This window comes from Tamandua tetradactyla, chromosome 3, assembly GCF_023851605.1.
Source record: "Tamandua tetradactyla isolate mTamTet1 chromosome 3, mTamTet1.pri, whole genome shotgun sequence".
NCBI lineage: Eukaryota > Metazoa > Chordata > Mammalia > Pilosa > Myrmecophagidae > Tamandua > Tamandua tetradactyla.
Window position 1 is genome coordinate 13,236,000 of NC_135329.1, and position 18,681 is coordinate 13,254,680.

General features: G+C 40.6%; 1 protein-coding gene and 1 long non-coding RNA gene across 9 annotated transcripts in view; one reads left to right on the forward strand and one right to left on the reverse strand.

The window, feature by feature from the left end:
- CLIP4 (CAP-Gly domain containing linker protein family member 4) overlaps nucleotides 1-18,681 on the forward strand; it is an 82,372-nt gene that overhangs the window by 7,637 nt on the left and 56,054 nt on the right. Inside the window, exon 1 of one of the 8 annotated variants that reach the window (XM_077152504.1) lies at nucleotides 9,118-9,253. The exons of 6 other annotated variants lie outside the window; for them this stretch is intronic. The gene's annotated coding sequence lies outside the window, so the exon portion shown is untranslated. Of the gene's footprint in view, nucleotides 1-9,117; nucleotides 9,254-9,549; nucleotides 9,660-18,681 lie in introns of those variants that run through there. One more of the 8 variants, XM_077152503.1, reaches the window with a different exon arrangement.
- Nucleotides 142-9,388, reverse strand: LOC143677036 (uncharacterized). The gene is made up of 3 exons (XR_013172354.1): nucleotides 8,994-9,388; nucleotides 2,856-2,928; nucleotides 142-595 (listed from the first exon to the last, which is right to left on the reverse strand). It is a non-coding gene; the product is annotated as an uncharacterized LOC143677036 (long non-coding RNA).

Genomic DNA, 18,681 nt, shown 5'->3' on the forward strand with positions numbered 1-18,681 from the left:
ATGAATAGAAGAGCTATAGAGAAGATTAATAAGAAAATAGAGAACTTGAACCACTCTTCAAACCAACTAGACCTAACAGACATAAATAGAATACTCTACCACCAACAGCAGAATTTTCATTCTTCTCAAGTGTACATGGAATATTCTTAAGGACAGACTCTGTGTTAGGCCACGAAATGAATCTCAATAAATATCAAAAGAATGGAATCACACAAAGTACCTTCTTTGACCAACATGGAATGAAGCTAGAAATCAACAACAGAAAGAAAACTGGAAAACTCACAAATATGTGAAAATTAAACAATACTGGAATCGTTTCCTAGTGCTGCCATAACAAATGACAACAAAGTTGGTGGCTTAAAACAACAAAATTTATTGTTTTACAGTTCTGGAGGGCAGAAGCCTGAAACTGAGGTCTCAGCTGGACAGTGCTCCCTCTGAAGGCTCTAGGGAAGAATCCTTCCTTGCCTCTTCCCTCGTTTCTTGTGGCTTCTAGAAATCCTTAGCCTTCCTTGGCTTGTAGCAGCATCCCTCCAATCGCTGCCTCCATCTTCACAAGGCCTTCTTCCTTCTGTGTGTGTGTCCATTTGTCTCCCTGTATTATAAGGACACCGGCATGGATTAGGGCCCATCGTACTCCAGTATGACTTCATTGTAACTGGATCACATACATCTGCAAAGGCACTGTTTCCAAATAAAGTCCTATTCAAGGTACTGGAAGTTAAGATTTAAACACATCTTTTTGGAGATACAATGAACCCATTATGAACACAATGTTAACCAATGGGCCAAAGAAGAAATTCCAATGGATATTAGAAAATACTTTGAGGTGAATGAAAATAAAAGCACAATATACCAAAAGTTATGGGCTCAGGGAACGTAGTGCTCAGGGAGAAATTTATAGCTGTGAAGTCTTCCATTAAAAAAAGATGATCTCTTATAGCTTTTGCAATGTGACTGTCTGATTGTGAAAACCTTGTGTCTGTTGCTCCTTTTATCTATGGTATGGACAAATGAGTAAAAAATATGGATAAGAAATAAATAACAAGGGGAAGGAAGGTTAAAATAAATTGAGTAGGGTCAATGGGGGGGTGATGGGTATGGCATGTATGAGTTTTTTTTTTTTTTCCTTTCATTTGCTGGAGAGATGCAAATGTTCAAAAAATGATCATGGTAACGAATACACAACAATGTGATGATATTGTGAGCCATTGATTGTAACCATGTCAAGGATGTTTGTATGTCAAGAATGTATGTTTGTTTGTTGTTTACAACAAAAATATTTTTTAAAAAAGAGGATCTCTAAAGAATGGGGGAAAGATCAAACATGATGGTGGAGTTATGCAGAGAAGGTAGAGTTTGACAAATGAGTATGAGTGCTGAATCATTATTTTAATATTTCTTTTAGTCTCCAGTACCTTAGAGTAGCTAGAAGTAAAATCCTAAAATTATGGAACTGTAAACCATACCAAACTCTGAAATCAAACTAATTGTTGTGATATGCTTTGAAATTTATTGCTTTTTTGTATATGTGTTATTTTTCACAAAAAAGAAAAAAGTCAATTGTGATGATAAATGCACAGCTCTAAGAAAAAATAAAGGAATTCCAGTCTCCCCCCACAAAAAAAAGCTCCCAGATCAATAGTCTGACTTTACACCTAGATCAATGAATAGCATTGAGAGTCCAGAAATAAACCCACATATCTATGACTAATTAACTTTTGATGAGTGTCAAGACCATTCAATGGGAAAAGAATAGTTTCTTCACCAAATGGTGTGGGAAGACTGAATTTCTACATGCAAAAGAATGAGCTTGGATTCTTACCTCCCAAGATGTACAAAAATAACTTAAATAGCTCAAAGACCTAAATATAAGAGCTAAAACTATATGGTTTTAGAAGAAACTATTTTGTGGCAAATCTTCATGATCTTTGCATTTGGAATGGTTTTCTAGATATGACAAAACACAAGAAACAAAAGAAAATATAGATAAATTGGACTTCATCAAAATTAAAAACTTTTGGGCATCAAAGGACACTACCAAGAGAACCCACAGAAGGGGAGGGAAAAATTGCCAATCATGTGTTTAATAAGGATCTAGTATCAAGAATATACAAAAGAATAACAACCAAAGACAACCCAATTTAAAAATGGACAGAGAACTGGAACTGGAACAAACATTTCTCCAAAGAAGATACAAACGGCCAAAAGATTCACAACAACACGGTTATTAGGGAAACACTAATCAAATGCACAATGAGGTACCACCCCACACCTACAGGCATGATCCTAATGGAAAACAGAAAGTGTTGACAAGGATGAGGAGAAACTGGGGACCTCATACACTGCTGGCGGCAAACACTTTGATGGTTCCTCAAAAAGTTAAACATAGGGTAGTTGAGCGGTAGAACTGTCATCTGCCACGTGGGAGAACCGGATTCGATTCCTGGCCCATGCACCTCCACCTGACCCCCCCAAAATAAAAAACACGTATTGAACAAAATTCCCTATGACATACATATCGCATATCTGTTTCTGTGTATATGTATGTATAAATATACATATATGTAGGGAGACAAATTAAAAAAAAAGTTCAACATAGAATTACCATACGACCAGGCTGTCTACTTATAAGCATGTACCCAAGAGAAGTGAGAGCTACTCACTATAGCTAAAAGGGAGAAACAACCCAAATGTCCAACAACAGATGAATGGACAAGCAAGGGTAGTATGTCCATTTGGGGGAATATTCTTCAGTCATAAGACGGAATGAAGTACTGGTACAAGCTACAATATCGATAAGCCTCCAAAACATTATGCTAAGAGAGAGAAACTACACATAAAAGGTCACTTACATTATGGTTTGCTTTGAAATCCCCAGAATAGGCAAATCCATAGAGTCAGAAAGCAGGCTAGTGGTTCCAGGAGCTGAGGAGGTGGCAGGGAGAGAGAAGGACTGCTTAATGCGTATGGATTTTCCTTTTGGAGTGACAAAAATGTTCTAGAACTAGATGAAGTGAGGGTTGCATGACACTGCGAACGCATTAAATGCCACCAGACTGGACACTGTATAACAGTGTGCTTCATGGTTTTTTTTTCTTTTTTACATGGGCAGGCACCGGGAATCGAACCCCGGTCCTCTGCCATCACAAGCAAGCATTCCTGCCTGCTGAGCCACCGTGGCCCACCCAGTGTGCTTCATGTTATGTGACTTTTAACCACACATGAAAAGATGCACCATAACTTGTTATTTTTCTGCTGAAGCCCTTGTGAACCTAAAAAAAAAAAAAGTAATTTCCATTTAACTTTACCTTAATTGTTTGTTATCTGCTGCTTCAAATATAGCTAGATGAGGAATGTCAGAAACGGTCTTGTTACCAGGGCTGTTTTTATCACAGTCATTTCTCATGACTCAGTACCAGCTAATTGGTCTGTCAATGGCTCTCTTTGGGTAGGTGAGTCATTTGATCCATTTTTGACAAGGTACATGCTGCTTTTTCGGTGTGGAAACTCCAGTGGGTCTGACATTCTTTCAGCTGCTAATCCAGATGCTATCAAAGCAGCTGATGGTTTACAGTGGCCTGGGACTAAGCTGGATTGGTTCTGCAAACAGCTCTTGTAAAGACAATTGGAGGGAACTTCAGTGATGTTTGCACACCACACGTTTTACAGTTTGTGTGTGGCACAAAGGCAACTTCTTTGAATTCTAAATTCCTTGAACATAATGGTTTCTCCTAGTTGGACCTGACATTGTAAAGAACCAGACCCATTCAAGCAATTGATATTTACTGAATTTGTACTATGTGCCTGTCTGTATTGCTAGCTGCCAGAATGCAATATACCAGAAACAGAACAGCTTTTAAAGGGGGGAATTTAATGTTACAGATTTATAGATCTGAGGCCATGAAAATGTCCCAATTAAAGCAAATCTATAAAAATGTCCAAAGTGAGGCACCAACAAGAGGTTACCTTCACTCAACAAAGGCAATTAAAGTTCAGGGTTTCTCTCTGAACTGGAAAGGCACATAGCAAACATGATGACATCTGCTAGCTTTCCCTCCAGGCTTCTTGTTTCATGAAGCTCCCCAGGGGAATATTCTTTCATCACCAAAGGTTTGTCTGCATGGACTCTCCTGGTTCTTGTGACTCTAAAAGGGACTATCTCCAAAATGTTTCCTCTTTTAAAGGATTCCAGCAAATGAATCAAAACTCACTTGGAATGGGTGGAGGCACATCTCTATCTAATCAAAAGCGAATATCCACAGTTGGATGCATCACATCTCTGTGCAGATAATCTAATCAAGCTTCCAATGTACGTGCTGAATTGGATTTAAAAGCAATGGCTGCCTCCACAAAATTGGATTAGGATTAAATCATGGCTTTTCTATGGTGCATAATCCTCTCAGACCAGCCTGGTACCACATACCATTCTTGGTACTTGTGCTACAGTAGTGACAGAAATAGACTAAAATTCCTGCTCTCTTGAAGCTGCTACTTTTAAAACTTTATTATGGAAAAATTTCAAATTCACACAAAAGAAAGAATAATATACTTATCACTCAGCTTTAATAATTATCAATATTTTGTTGTTTTAGTTCCATCTATTTCCCCCCCATAAGCTATTATTTTTAATGGCACAATTTAAAGCAAATCCCACATATCAAACATAATACCACAATTGCTTCAGTATGAATCTTTAATGGAGGAGCTTTTTAATAAAAACATAATCCCAGTGTCATTATCACACCTAACAGAAGTAACAAAAATTTCTTGATATCACTTAACATCCAGATTGGCTTAAGTTTCCCCCAATTACTGCAGTAATGTTTTTTTTACATTCATTTGTTTAAATCCAGATCCATTATAGTTTGTGTATGTAGCTCTAATGTCACTTTTAACCTATAACACTTCCCCTCAGCCATTTATAGCCATTGTTATAGGGATTGGGTTATTTGTCCTTTAGAACTCCCACACTTTGGATTTGACTGATCACGTCATCATGGTGCTATTTATCATATATTTTTTATAGCTCATGTTTTCTATAATAATCTGGAGGTTTGATTAGAGTCAGGTTCAATTTTGGGGGCATTGGAACTAACATTTAGTGGAAAGTGGGTTGAAGCTGTTTTCGTGTGCCAGAGATTTTTCTGGAGGTGACCATAAGTTTGGATGACTAATATGAAAATCTTAATTCTTGAACAGTGGCAGTTTTGATCCGGATGCCCTGAAACAATCCCTTGTTCCTTCTTCCTTCACGTTGTTCCATAAACAAGGCTTTTAAAAGGAGTTGTGTTGGGTGCACAGGTGGTTCAGTGGTAGAATGCTCGCCTTCCATGTGGGAGACCCGGGTTCGATTCCTGAACCATGCACCCAAGCGGGGAAAAACAGTTGTGTGTTAGTCAACAGAAACAATGGTGATAAACATTAAAACTATAGATATATGTGGAATTGAGGTTAATGATGACTAAAGGGAGCTGCATACACATATGCTTTAGATATAGCATTTCTATAAAAGTAATAGAAGTTAAGAATGGTGACAGCAAATGCTTAACTGATGTCGGTAACTATAGGGTAATATTTGGCGTGCTATTTTAAGACTGCTGTGTGTGTAATGTAAGAAATTAAATGAGGAATTAGGAGTTGTTTTAATTTTCTCATCCATTATGTCCTATTAAACAAGAGTTCTTAGAGTGATAAATCTTCACGGCACCTTGGATTTGGAAATGAATTCCTAGATAAGATACCAAAAGCATGAGCAACATGAAAATGCAATTGATATATATAATGCAATTGATAAATTGCATTATATAGTTTCTGATTCTATGAATTTACTTATTCTAATTATCTCATATCAGTGAGCTCATACAATATTTTTCCTTTTGTGTCTGATTATGTCATTCAACATGAGGTCTTCACAGTTCAGCCATGTTGTTGCATGTATCAGAATTTCATTCCTTGTTATTGCTGAATATTTCATTGTATGTATATTATGTATATACCATACTTTATTTACCCACTCATTGGCTGATGGATACTTGAGTTGTTTCCATCTTTTGGCAATTGTTCATAATGCTGCTATTAAACATTGGTGTGCAACTATATGTCCAATCCCTGCTTTCAATTCTTTGGGGTATATAACTAATAGTAGGCTTTCCAGGTCATAATGTAATTCTATACTTAACTTTCAGAGGAATTACCAAACTGTTTTCCACAGTGGCTGCACCACTTTACCTTTCTACCAATAATGAATGAGTGTTCTCATTTCTCCACATCCTCTCCAGCACTTTTTGTTGGTTTTTAAAAATTTTTTTGTTTGGTTGTTTTAAGTAGTAGACATTCGAGTGGCTGTGAAGTGGTATCTCAATGTGGTTTGGATTTGCATTTCCCCATGACTAATAACGTTGAGCATCTTTTCATAGGACCAACATAATTTCTAGCAGGGCAGATCTCTCTCTTTTTTTTTTTTTTAGTTTCCACAGAAATTTTGGTTGACATAACATCGAGTTTAGAGATTAAATTGATATATTCACAATGGAAAGTCATTGTATCCATGGTATAGTTCATTTATTCAGGCTCCTTTTATGCCTTTAGAATTTACACATTTTCTCCACAAAGTTCTTACAAGTTGTTAGGTTAATTCCTAGATAGCATGCTTAGAGTTTTATTGCTATTGTGAATGGTTCTTATTGTCTATCGCATTTTCTAGTTTTTAGTGCTGATGTAGAAGAACGCTATTGATTTTTAGAAATTGATCTTGTACTTGGCAACCTTATTGAACTCGCTTATTACTTCTAGTTTGTTTGCTGATTCTGTTGGTTTTCTGTGCTGATGATCCTATCATCTGCAGCATGATAGAGAAAGATTTTGGGGGTTCTATCCAATAGTCCTGGTGCCCTGCATTTAACCACCTCTGCTCATTGGGCTCCAATCTGGTGACCAGATTCTAATAGCTGGGTGTCTTCCACAATCCTAAGGCCTTTTGTCCCTCTTATGCATCCATGTTCTGGAAACGGGATTGCTGTCTTCCTCCCCTATTTCAATATTCTGCCTGCTCTCAGTCTGGGTAGCAGCACTGGCTCTGCCTTCTTTAGGTTATTCTTCCTGATCCTTGTCTCCTGGCTGGGTCCTATTAGCTATTGTTAGACCTTCTTCAGATCCAATTTCTGAATGATATCTGAAGCTCAAGGTGGCATTTCTCAGTCCTGCATGCCCAAAAGGAGATCCTGTGTAGGCAGCACAAAACAGCCTTCTAGTAGACAGATTTAGATTTGAATCTCATTTGAGCCCCATGACCCACTGAGCAAGTTACCCAGCCTCCCAGAGTCTGTTTTTTCAACAGTAAAGTGAGGGCCAAGAAGATCCCATGGCACGGTGCCCCATGGTGTCAGTCAGGAGTATCCCTTCTCCACCACTGTAATGCTGATCAGATGGGCAGTTCCTTTTTTTTTTTTGCTTGTTTATTTTTATTTTATTTCATTTACTTATTTTTATTGGAGCACTTGCATTCCTGATGATAGTTTGGGGGATAAGTTCAATTTTTTGAACAAAGGAAACTGAGTGGGGAACTCTCTCACTTGTGGGTTGGTATCTGGGAATTTGCACGTGTCCTCTACAGTATTTGGGTGTAGCAGAAAAGTCCACGGACTGACTGGTTCTAACAGAGACTTTTGTCAGAGCCAAGAACTCAGCTAGCTACACCCTGTTGCCTACTAGTAGTGATGTCTCAGAAGGAAAATTTAAACCAGCAATGAAAGTAACGAGTGGAAACTTCACCCACGTTCCCCTGTTATAAACAGATATTCATGTGTTTCTCTGGCTCAATGACAATAGGCCTCATTTAAAGATGCATAATGCCAATGAATGGTCCATTGCTTTCCTTCTTTCATCCAGTTAAAGAGCTAGGTGAGGTGAGGCAAGAAGAGGGTGTGACAGAGCCCAGAGGCGAGGAGCAACACCCAAAGGGAGGAGGAAGGACCATGTGTGTCACTTCTCAGCCCTGAGAGCGCATGAAGGGGCTGAATCTGAGGGAACGGAGAAACTGGCAGCTGACCGGCTCTGTGGGATGGTCACGATAACTAAATATTGCGTCAACTATGCATTTTAGTTGACAGTTTGCTCCACCCAATTCAACAATGTGACCTGACTGCTGAAAAACAACGAATGTGATATTTTCAATGGTGTTAATAGAAGCACAGGACCTAGAAAGAGGTGGCACTTTCTCACCATTTGACAAGCCACCACATTCATTCCTGAATATCACTTTAGAGAGCCCTAGATAAGCTGAGATGCAGTCTAAAGAGTCCTTCAACTGGCTGAGGAGTGGGAGTGTAAACATGTCATATGAGGAGCGGCCTAAAGGGCAAGCTTGTCCTGGTGACCTTGAATGGGACTCAGATTTGATCTGGGAGTCTCCAGGGTAGAAAAAGTACCCACGGAGGAGGAGATCCTGGGAGTCAGACTTCAGCTTTTGGTCAAAGAGAAAACCGCTGTGCTGAGGGGTAGTGAGTGCCTAGTTACTGGAGGTGTTCAACTATGGCCACTTGGTGGGCGGCTACTGGAAGGAGGACTCAAGCACCTGGCAGGGGGCCTTTTCCAGTCCCGGGAGTCAATGACGCCAAATGGTGAAGGTCTGCCTTGAGCTCTTAACTCGGCTCTTGTAGAGAGTCTGATAAGCATTATTCATTACTCACCATCTATTATGTGAACAAGGCTGTATGGTGTAGTGGTTTGTGTTAGCAGAGCCATAAACAAAGGGGCCTCAGAGACTTGATATGGTGTAAACCATTGACATAGGCAGTGTCACAGGGAAACAGTGGACCGAGGACTAGGAACCACCTTCCTTCCACAGGGCGATGGACAGCGGGGTCGTGAGCATTCACGGCTGTCCTGCTTCACCACTTCTGGTTCTTGGGGGATGGCCAAGGGGATTAGGAAGGAAGGCAGGTGAAGAGGGAGTGAAGAAGCCGGGGAAACAAACATCTGGGATGACTCACCCACTTCTCCCCTTCGGCCTCCACACTGAAATCCTCAGGGGAATTATTCGGCTTGGGTGGGGCACTGACCAGGCTTCTTAGAGAAAGACCCGCCAATAGGGCGAATGACCCACGCCGGGCCCAGCACGGCTCTAGATGCCAGGGAGCCCCGGAAGGGCGAGCCCGGGTCCCTGCGCCTACGAAGTTGGCAAGGGCGCTTCTTGCCAACGGCCTGCCTCTTGGCCCACGGGCTGCTTCGCCAAATCGCGGCCCAGGGCGAGGTGAGGCTCCTCCGAGAGCTGGGCGGGGGGAAGCCTGCCAGCCGCGCGCCGCGTTACCCACGAGGCCCCCCGCAGCCCTGACGCAGAGGCAGAAGCAACGCGGGGCGAAGCTGAGCCTGCGCGCGTCGCGGGGCGGCCGGGTCGCAGCCCGAAGGCGAGCCAGTGCCGGCGCGCGCGCTCCTCCCGGCTCTCCGGCGCGTGCGCGGGGCCGAGGCCGGGGCCTGCGCGCAACCCGGGCGCCTGCACTGCGCGCGCGTCGAACCCGCGTGGGGGCCTGACAAGCGCGCGCGGCGCGGCGGGAGGCTCGGTGGCCGGCAGCCGGGGGCAGCCGGTGGGCGCCCCTCGGCCTTTCCTCGGCGACCCCTCGTCCCCAGCCCGCCGCCCCGAGAGGACCCGGCCGAGGCAGGTGGGGCGGGAGCGCGCCGGGCCTCCCTGGGCGTGGGTGGGCGTGGGTCGGCGGGGTCGCGGATGCCCGAGGGGGGCGGATGGCGGTTCGGGGGTACCCGCGCGGCGACGCTGGGGGCGCTAGCAGCCGCGGAGCCGCGGTCGTTTCTCGTGGGCGCCGGTGTCGCCGGCCGCGGGCAGGCCTCCCTGGGGCGGTGCCGGGGGCGCCGCGGTCCAGCCTCGGGGGTGCAGGTTTCTGGTCTCGCCTGAGGACGGACGGACCTAGTTTCGGATGAAAGGCCGTGAGGTGCTGGCCCCGGCGGGACCGTCGGCGCGCAGGGGCTCGCGTCCCCGCTCTACGGCGCGGGCTGGGGCGGCCCGGACGGGGCTTGGCACCAGGCGCCCCTTGACCGCCTCCCGCCAGCGCCGAGCCGAGCCCTGACCTTCGCCGGCTCCCGGCGAGGTGCCTCTAGGGATGTCTCACGCGGCCCTTCTTCCCCACCCCCCGCCCTTTCCTCTCCTTTTCTTTTTCGTTTTGAATCAAATTGACGGCTTTCTGTTTGAGAAGCTTTTTTTGGGCCAGGGGGCAAGGAAAGCTAGAACGAAATGATTTGGCGTCCTTTGCTACCCAGAGATTCCCTAGTTCTAAGCCATGTGATTGGGAACGGGAATTGGGGGAAACTTGAGACCTGTCCTAAGTGGAGATGCGGCTTAGCCTGCCTCGTTATGGGTTAGATTGATGGGTTTATCCTGTCAGCGTCCTTTTGAATTCGATGTCAACTTGGTCACTTCCTCCGAGCCCATGCGACAATTTGGATGTAGACTCTGTTCTGAAACAGTGTTTTAATATGTGTCCGGAGATGGTGTTCTTACGTGGATACTAGTTTGCTATATGTTCCAAGCTAAGACTGCAGTTCATATTGTAGCAAGAAAACTATGATTGGTGCCTTTGAGATATTTTAATAACCACCCTCCTCCTTAGAAGTCGCTGAATACTTCAATTGTATCTAGCTTTCACATTGACGTTTGTCATCTCTGAGTCTTCTGCGCAATTTAAAGCAAGTCATCTACTTTCAGTAGTGCAAGACCAGGCAGTGCCGGACATGTAGCAGAGACTCGAAAATGACAGGAGTCTAGCTTCCTACAATTTTCCATCCTGGTTCTGTCTCATTTTGGCACGTACATATATAATGATACATTTGTAGTGCTTTTCAGTTGATATTGACCACCTGGACTATAAAATTGGGTCTCAAAATGCATTGAATATGTTTATTGCTATTCTATAGAAGATTGAGCACATGAAACATTATTTATGAGATTTACTTCTGACATTTCTGATTTACCAAGTACAGTTGAATTAACAGGGGCTCTTTAAAAAGTAGTAATATGCCAATTTTATTGCTTATGATTACTTCAGATTTGAAACTTCTAATAGCGAGCTTTGTTATAGAATTAATTTGACTTTCTCCCTCCAATAACCTACACACATCTGGTTATTTTAGGCTTGCTTGTTCCCCTTTTAATTATATATAATTAACTGTGCTGTTGTGGGCTGTTGGGTTTGTTGGCATATCTTTGTTTCTTGTTTTTCCAAGCATCTGTGTGCTGCGTCCTTCGCTGGATTGTGAGCTGTGCTTATTTCCTTCAGCCCTGTTCAGAGGGCAGTGCTCTTCCTGCTCGGTTTAATATGATAGCCACTGAGCACCGGGCCTCTGAGCACTGAGATGGGTCTAGAGCATTGGAGGAAATTAATTTCATCTAAACTGTACAGCTTTACATTTTTAGCCCCCCAGGAACCCCCCACTAACCCTTCTGAATGTGGATTAGGTACTTCTGCCCTCTTGCAGTACCTGGCACTACCTGGCACTACCTGGCCATGGCTTTTATCACAATTATACAGTAATTGTGGCTTCCTGGTAGGAATCCTACTGGATTGTAATCTCCATGGGAGCAAGGGCCTATCTCTTTGCTTTACCTTTGCTATCCCCAGCCTAGAACTTAGTAGGAAACACTAAATATATGTTTGTTGAATCAATAAATGAACTTCTTTTGGGCAGGTAGCTTACCTTTTATGTTCTCTCTGGGGTCTAGAGCTGACTAAGCATCAGATACTGTCAATAAACACCTGTTAGGTGATTGAACAGGTAGCGCATAAATGGATGTATGCTTAAATGCCTTTTTTTGGTTAGATTCCTTTTTTTTTATGAATCGTAAAAATGGAGACTTGTGACAAATTAAGTACTATCTAATGTTGAATGAAGGAGTTGCATGATTCTGATTCACTGTGGACAGTGCTTGAAACTTTTGCTGGTTGAGCAGCTCAAGGATGCTTTGCTTGAACCATTCTCAGGTAACTGAGTGTCGGCTGCAGGGAGTTCTGCTGTGGGGACCTGTCAACCCTGCACTGCCCTGTGGAAGTTAATGGACATGTCTGCTCACCACCATTCTCTGTTAGGGCATGTCTTAGTTTGCTTGGTTGCTGTGACAAATACCACACAGTGGATTGGCTTAAACATCGGACATTTACTGTCTCACAGTTTCTGAGTCTAGCAGGCTGCTTCCTCCTGGGCTTAGAGTGGTTTCTGGTCCTGGCTTGCTGCAATGCTTGGCTCTGCTTCTGGTCACGTGTGATGTCCTCTCTCTCTTTTCCCTTCCAGATTGTGCTTGTTTTCAGCTCCTGGCTCATCCCTGCAGCTTTGTCTTTATAAGGCTCCAGTAATCTGGACTAAGGCCCACCCTGGTTCAGCTGATGACCGCTTTATTAAAAATAACATCTTCACAAGGTCAAAGTCCTATTTATAATGGGTTCACACCCCGGGAAGGCAGATTAAGATTAAGAGCATGTCTGTGTTGGGGTACGTAATTTATCCCACTACAGGCATGGGCCAGGAACCCCTCAAAAACCTAGGATATTAGTGCTATGTTACAAAATTATTTTGCTCAGGACTGATTAGAATTCCCATCTAATCAAAGTTTGTGGAACTTGATTCTTAGCTATTTTAACTCTCAGGGGCATCTGTTATGTATGTAGTTATGTAGGACTATCTTTCTTCATCTTAGGTTACTTTATATAATTAGTTAGCCCAAGTTAACCACAGTAGAATTTGGAGTGCAAGTTTGTCCTCAGCCCAGATGAGTAAGTACATCTCAGAGTTTGACCAAGATTCCTGGGTGTTCTGGGTCATCAGGTCCAGGAATTGTTTTTAAGTAAGGATCCTAAGACTATAAAAAAGTTTATAGAAGGGGACTCTTTTTTTTTTTTTTTTTTTGCTGGGAACAAGGTAGGATGCTGAGTTTATTGTGAAGAAAAGGAAATGGGATGGGGAGAATGCAACAAGACAGAATACAAGGAATTTTCGCTAAATAGGCCGGGTAATATTGTAACTTCTCTGGGCGTGAGGCTTCTAACAGGAGAAATGCTGATGTTGGCTGGTACTCGTGGAATGAATTATCTTTCTGCTTTGAAGCTAGAATTGGAATATTTACTCAATATGTGTGAGGCACTATTCCAGGTCTTGTGGCAATTGATGGTGGTGGGTAGAGTTCTTATCTCTAGGGATCTCAGCAGGCTATGTGGAGCGGGAAGGTACGCTGGGGAGAACCTTAACCGTTCCCAACTCTCAGAAGCTCCCATAGCAAATGCTCCTTATACTTGCACTTGTGTTAAGGAACATATCCAGCTCTGTCTCAGGATCTGTAGTTATTTGTGTTATTTTTGTAATCTCTGAAGCATCTAGAATTGTGTCTCTATGTAGTGACTCCTTAATAGATATTTATTAAATTTCATTTCTGTTCTCTGATTTTAAAGGAAGCTTCCTACGCTGAGTAGAATCATTTGCCAAAATTTACTGCCAAGGAAGTAGAGGCCAGCACATAGAATCCCGAGTTAGGGAGAAGCTGTGATAGTAAAGGAGGGCTGTCTTTTTGGTATACCTTACTTTTTGGAATTGAAAGTATTTGACCAAGCTTGCCATTGCTATATAACACTGATTCCTTTTCCCTCTCACCTTCCTATATATGTGGCTAAATTAATACCAAAATGATTGAAAATATTGGGTGGCAGGTAATTTTAGCATTTTCAAGAAAGCTCAAGTACTTCTAACATAGTAACACTGTATTAGGTTATTCAATATATGTCTACTTCCATACATAAGGTGCATACTAGGAGATAAAAGAAAGCATTCTATCTCTACCAGTTCCTTCTAGTACTGAGGAACGTTTAACTCAAATTGGAAAGAAACCAGTTAGTTCCAAGAGGCATTGTTTATGACCAGGAGTAAGTTATCAGTTTACTTATTCTACTCTTTCTACTGAAATAATCATATAAATTTGGTTTTATAATATGATTTTTTTTATATTAATTAAAAAAAGAATTAACAAAACAATTAGAAATCATTCCAATCTACATGTACAATCAGTAATTCTTAATAACATCACATAGTTGCATATTCATCATTTCTTAGTACATTTGCATCGATTTAGAAAAAGAAATAAAAAGACAACAGAATAAGAATTAAAACAATAATAGAAAGAAAAAAAACAAAAAAAACAAAAACAAAAAACCTATACCTCACATGCAGCTTCATTCAGTGTTTTAACATAATTGCATTACAATTGGGTAGTATTGTGCTGTCCATTTCTGAGTTTTTATATCCAGTCCCGTTGTACAGTCTGTATCCCTTCATCTCCAATTATCCCTTCTCTTTTTTTTTTTTTTTAATTAACGGAAAAAAAAGAAATTAACCCAACATTTAGAGATCATACCATTCTACACATGCAATCATTAATTCTTAACATCATCACATAGATGCATGATCATCATTTCTTAGTACATTTGCATTGGTTTAGAAGAACTAGCAACATAACCGAAAAAGATATAGAATGTTAATATAGAGAAAAAAATAAAAGTAATAATAGTAAAATCAAAACAAAACAAAACAAAACAAAACAAAAACCTATAGCTCAGATGCAGCTTCATTCAGTGTTTTAACATGATTACTTTACAATTAGGTATTATTGTGCTGTCCATTTTTGAGTTTTTGTATCTAGTCCTGTTGCACAGTCTGTATCCCTTCAGCTTCAATTACCCATTGTCTTACCCTGTTTCTAACTCCTGCTGAACTCTGTTACCAATGACATATTTCAAGTTTATTCTCGAATGTCCGTTCACATCAGTGGGACCATACAGTATTTGTCCTTTAGTTTTTGGCTGGATTCACTCAGCATAATATTCTCTAGGTCCATCCATGTTATTACATGGTTCATAAGTTTATCTTGTCTTAAAGCTGCATAATATTCCATCGTATGTATATACCACAGTTTGTTTAGCCACTCTTCTGTTGATGGAGATTTTGGCTGTTTCCATCTCTTTGCAATTGTAAATAATGCTGCTATAAACATTGGTGTGCAAATGTCCGTTTGTGTCTTTGCCCTTAAGTCCTTTGAGTAGATACCTAGCAATGAATGGTATTGCTGGGTCGTATGGCAATTCTATATTCAGCTTTTTGAGGAACCGCCAAACTGCCTTCCACAGTGGTTGCACCCTTTGACATTCCCACCAACAGTGGATAAGTGTGCCTCTTTCTCCGCATCCTCTCCAGCACTTGTCATTTTCTGTTTTGTTGATAATGGCCATTCTGGTGGGTGTGAGATGATATCTCATTGTGGTTTTGATTTGCATTTCTCTAATGGCCAGGGACATTGAGCATCTCTTCATGTGCCTCTTGGCCATCCGTATTTCCTCTTCTGAGAGGTGTCTGTTCAAGTCTTTTTCCCATTTTGTAATTGGGTTGGCTGTCTTTTTGTTGTTGAGATGAACAATCTCTTTATAAATTCTGGATACTAGACCTTTATCTGATATATCATTTCCAAATATTGTCTCCCATTGTGAAGGCTGTCTTTCTACTTTCTTGATGAAGTTCTTTGATGCACAAAAGTGTTTAATTTTGAGGAGTTCCCATTTATTTATTTCCTTCTTCAGTGCTCTTGCTTTAGGTTTAAGGTCCATAAAACCACCTCCAGTTGTAAGATCCATAAGATATCTCCCAACATTTTCCTCTAACTGTTTTATGGTCTTAGACCTAATGTTTAGATCTTTGATCCATTTTGAGTTAACTTTTGTATAGGGTGTGAGAGATGGGTCTTCTTTCATTCTTTTGCATATGGATATCCAGTTCTCTAGGCACCATTTATTGAAGAGACTGCTCTGTCCCAGGTGAGTTGGCTTGACTGCCTTATCAAAGATCAAATGTCCATAGATGAGAGGGTCTATATCTGAGCACTCTATTCGATTCCATTGGTCGATATATCTATCTTTATGCCAATACCATGCTGTTTTGACCACTGTGGCTTCATAATATGCCTTAAAGTCAGGCAGCGCGAGACCTCCAGCTTCGTTTTTTTTCCTCAAGCTGTTTTTAGCAATTCGGGGCACCCTGCCCTTCCAGATAAATTTGCTTATTGGTTTTTCTATTTCTGAAAAATAAGTTGTTGGGATTTTGATTGGTATTGCATTGAATCTGTAAATCAATTTAGGTAGGATTGACATCTTAACTATATTTAGTCTTCCAATCCATGAACACGGTATGCCCTTCCATCTATTTAGGTCTTCTGTGATTTCTTTTAGCAGTTTTTTGTAGTTTTCTTTATATAGGTTTTTTGTCTCTTTAGTTAAATTTATTCCTAGGTATTTTATTCTTTTAGTTGCAATTGTAAATGGGATTCGTTTCTTGATTTCCCCCTCAGCTTGTTCATTACTAGTGTATAGAAATGCTACAGATTTTTGAATGTTGATCTTGTAACCTGCTACTTTGCTGTACTCATTTATTAGCTCTAGTAGTTTAGTTGTGGATTTTTCCGGGTTTTCGACGTATAGTATCATATCGTCTGCAAACAGTGATAGTTTTACTTCTTCCTTTCCAATTTTGATGCCTTGTATTTCTTTTTCTTGTCTAATTGCTCTGGCTAGAACTTCCAACACAATGTTGAATAATAGTGGTGATAGTGGACATCCTTGTCTTGTTCCTGATCTTAGGGGGAAAGTTTTCAATTTTTCCCCATTGAGGATGATATTAGCTGTGGGTTTTTCATATATTCCCTCTATCATTTTAAGGAAGTTCCCTTGTATTCCTATCTTTTGAAGTGTTTTCAACAGGAAAGGATGTTGAATCTTGTCGAATGCCTTCTCTGCATCAATTGAGATGATCATGCGATTTTTCTGCTTTAATTTGTTGATATGGTGTATTACATTAATTGATTTTCTTATGTTGAACCATCCTTGCATACCTGGGATGAATCCTACTTGGTCATGATGTATAATTCTTTTAATGTGTTGTTGGATACGATTTGCTAGAATTTTATTGAGGATTTTTGCATCTGTATTCATTAGAGAGATTGGTCTGTAGTTTTCTTTTTTTGTAATATCTTTGCCTGGTTTTGGTATGAGGGTGATGTTGGCTTCATAGAATGAATTAGGTAGTTTTCCCTCCACTTCGATTTTTTTGAAGAGTTTGAAGAGAATTGGTACTAATTCTTTCTGGAACGTTTGGTAGAATTCACATGTGAAGCCATCTGGTCCTGGACTTTTCTTTTTAGGAAGCTTTTGAATGACTAATTCAATTTCTTTACTTGTGATTGGTTTGTTGAGGTCATCTATGTCTTCTTGAGTCAAAGTTGGTTGTTCATGTCTTTCCAGGAACCCGTCCATTTCCTCTAAATTGTTGTATTTATTAGTGTAAAGTTGTTCATAGTATCCTGTTATTACCTCCTTTATTTCTGTGAGGTCAGTAGTTATGTCTCCTCTTCCATTTCTGATCTTATTTATTTGCATCCTCTCTCTTCTTCTTTTTGTCAATCTTGCTAAGGGCCCATCAATCTTATTGATTTTCTCATAGAACCAACTTCTGGCCTTATTGATTTTCTCTATTGTTTTCATGTTTTCAATTTCATTTATTTGTGCTCTAATCTTTGTTATTTCTTTCCTTTTGCTTGCTTTGGGGTTAGCTTGCTGTTCTTTCTCCAGTTCTTCCAAATGGATAGTTAATTCCTGAATTTTTGCCTTTTCTTCTTTTCTGATATAGGCATTTAGGGCAATAAATTTCCCTCTTAGCACTGCCTTTGCTGCGTCCCATAAGTTTTGATATGTTGTGTTTTCATTTTCATTCACCTCGAGGTATTTGCTAATTTCTCTTGCAATTTCTTCTTTGACCCAGTCGTTGTTTAGGAGTGTGTTGTTGAGCCTCCACGTATTTGTGAATTTTCTGGCACTCTGCCTATTATTGATTTCCAACATCATTCCTTTATGGTCCGAGAAAGTGTTGTGTAAGATTTCAATCTTTTTAAATTTGTTAAGACTTGCTTTGTGACCCAGCATATGGTCTATCTTTGAGAATGATCCATGAGCACTTGAGAAAAAGGTGTATCCTGCTGTTGTGGGATGTAATGTCCTATAAATGTCTATTAAGTCTAGTTCATTTATAGTAATATTCAGATTCTCTATTTCTTTGTTGATCCTCTGTCTAGATGTTCTGTCCCTTGATGAGAGTGGTGAGTTGAAGTCTCCAACTATTATGGTATATGAGTCTATTTCCCTTTTCAGTGTTTGCAGTATATTCCTCACGTATTTTGGGGCATTCTGATTCGGTGCGTAAATATTTATGATTGTTATGTCTTCTTGTTTAATTGTTCCTTTTATTAGTATATAGTGTCCTTTTTTGTCTCTTTTAACTGTTTTACATTTGAAGTCTAATTTGTTGGATATTAGTATAGCCACTCCTGCTCTTTTCTGGTTGTTATTTGCATGAAATATCTTTTCCCAACCTTTCACTTTCAACCTATGTTTATCTTTGGGTCTAAGATGTGTTTCCTGTAGACAGCATATCGAAGGATCCTGTTTTTTAATCCATTCTGCCAATCTATGTCTTTTGATTGGGGAATTCAGTCCATTGACATTTAGTGTTATTACTGTTTGGATAATATTTTCCTCTAACATTTTGCCTTTTGTATTATATATATCATATCTGATTTTCCTTCTTTCTACACTCTTT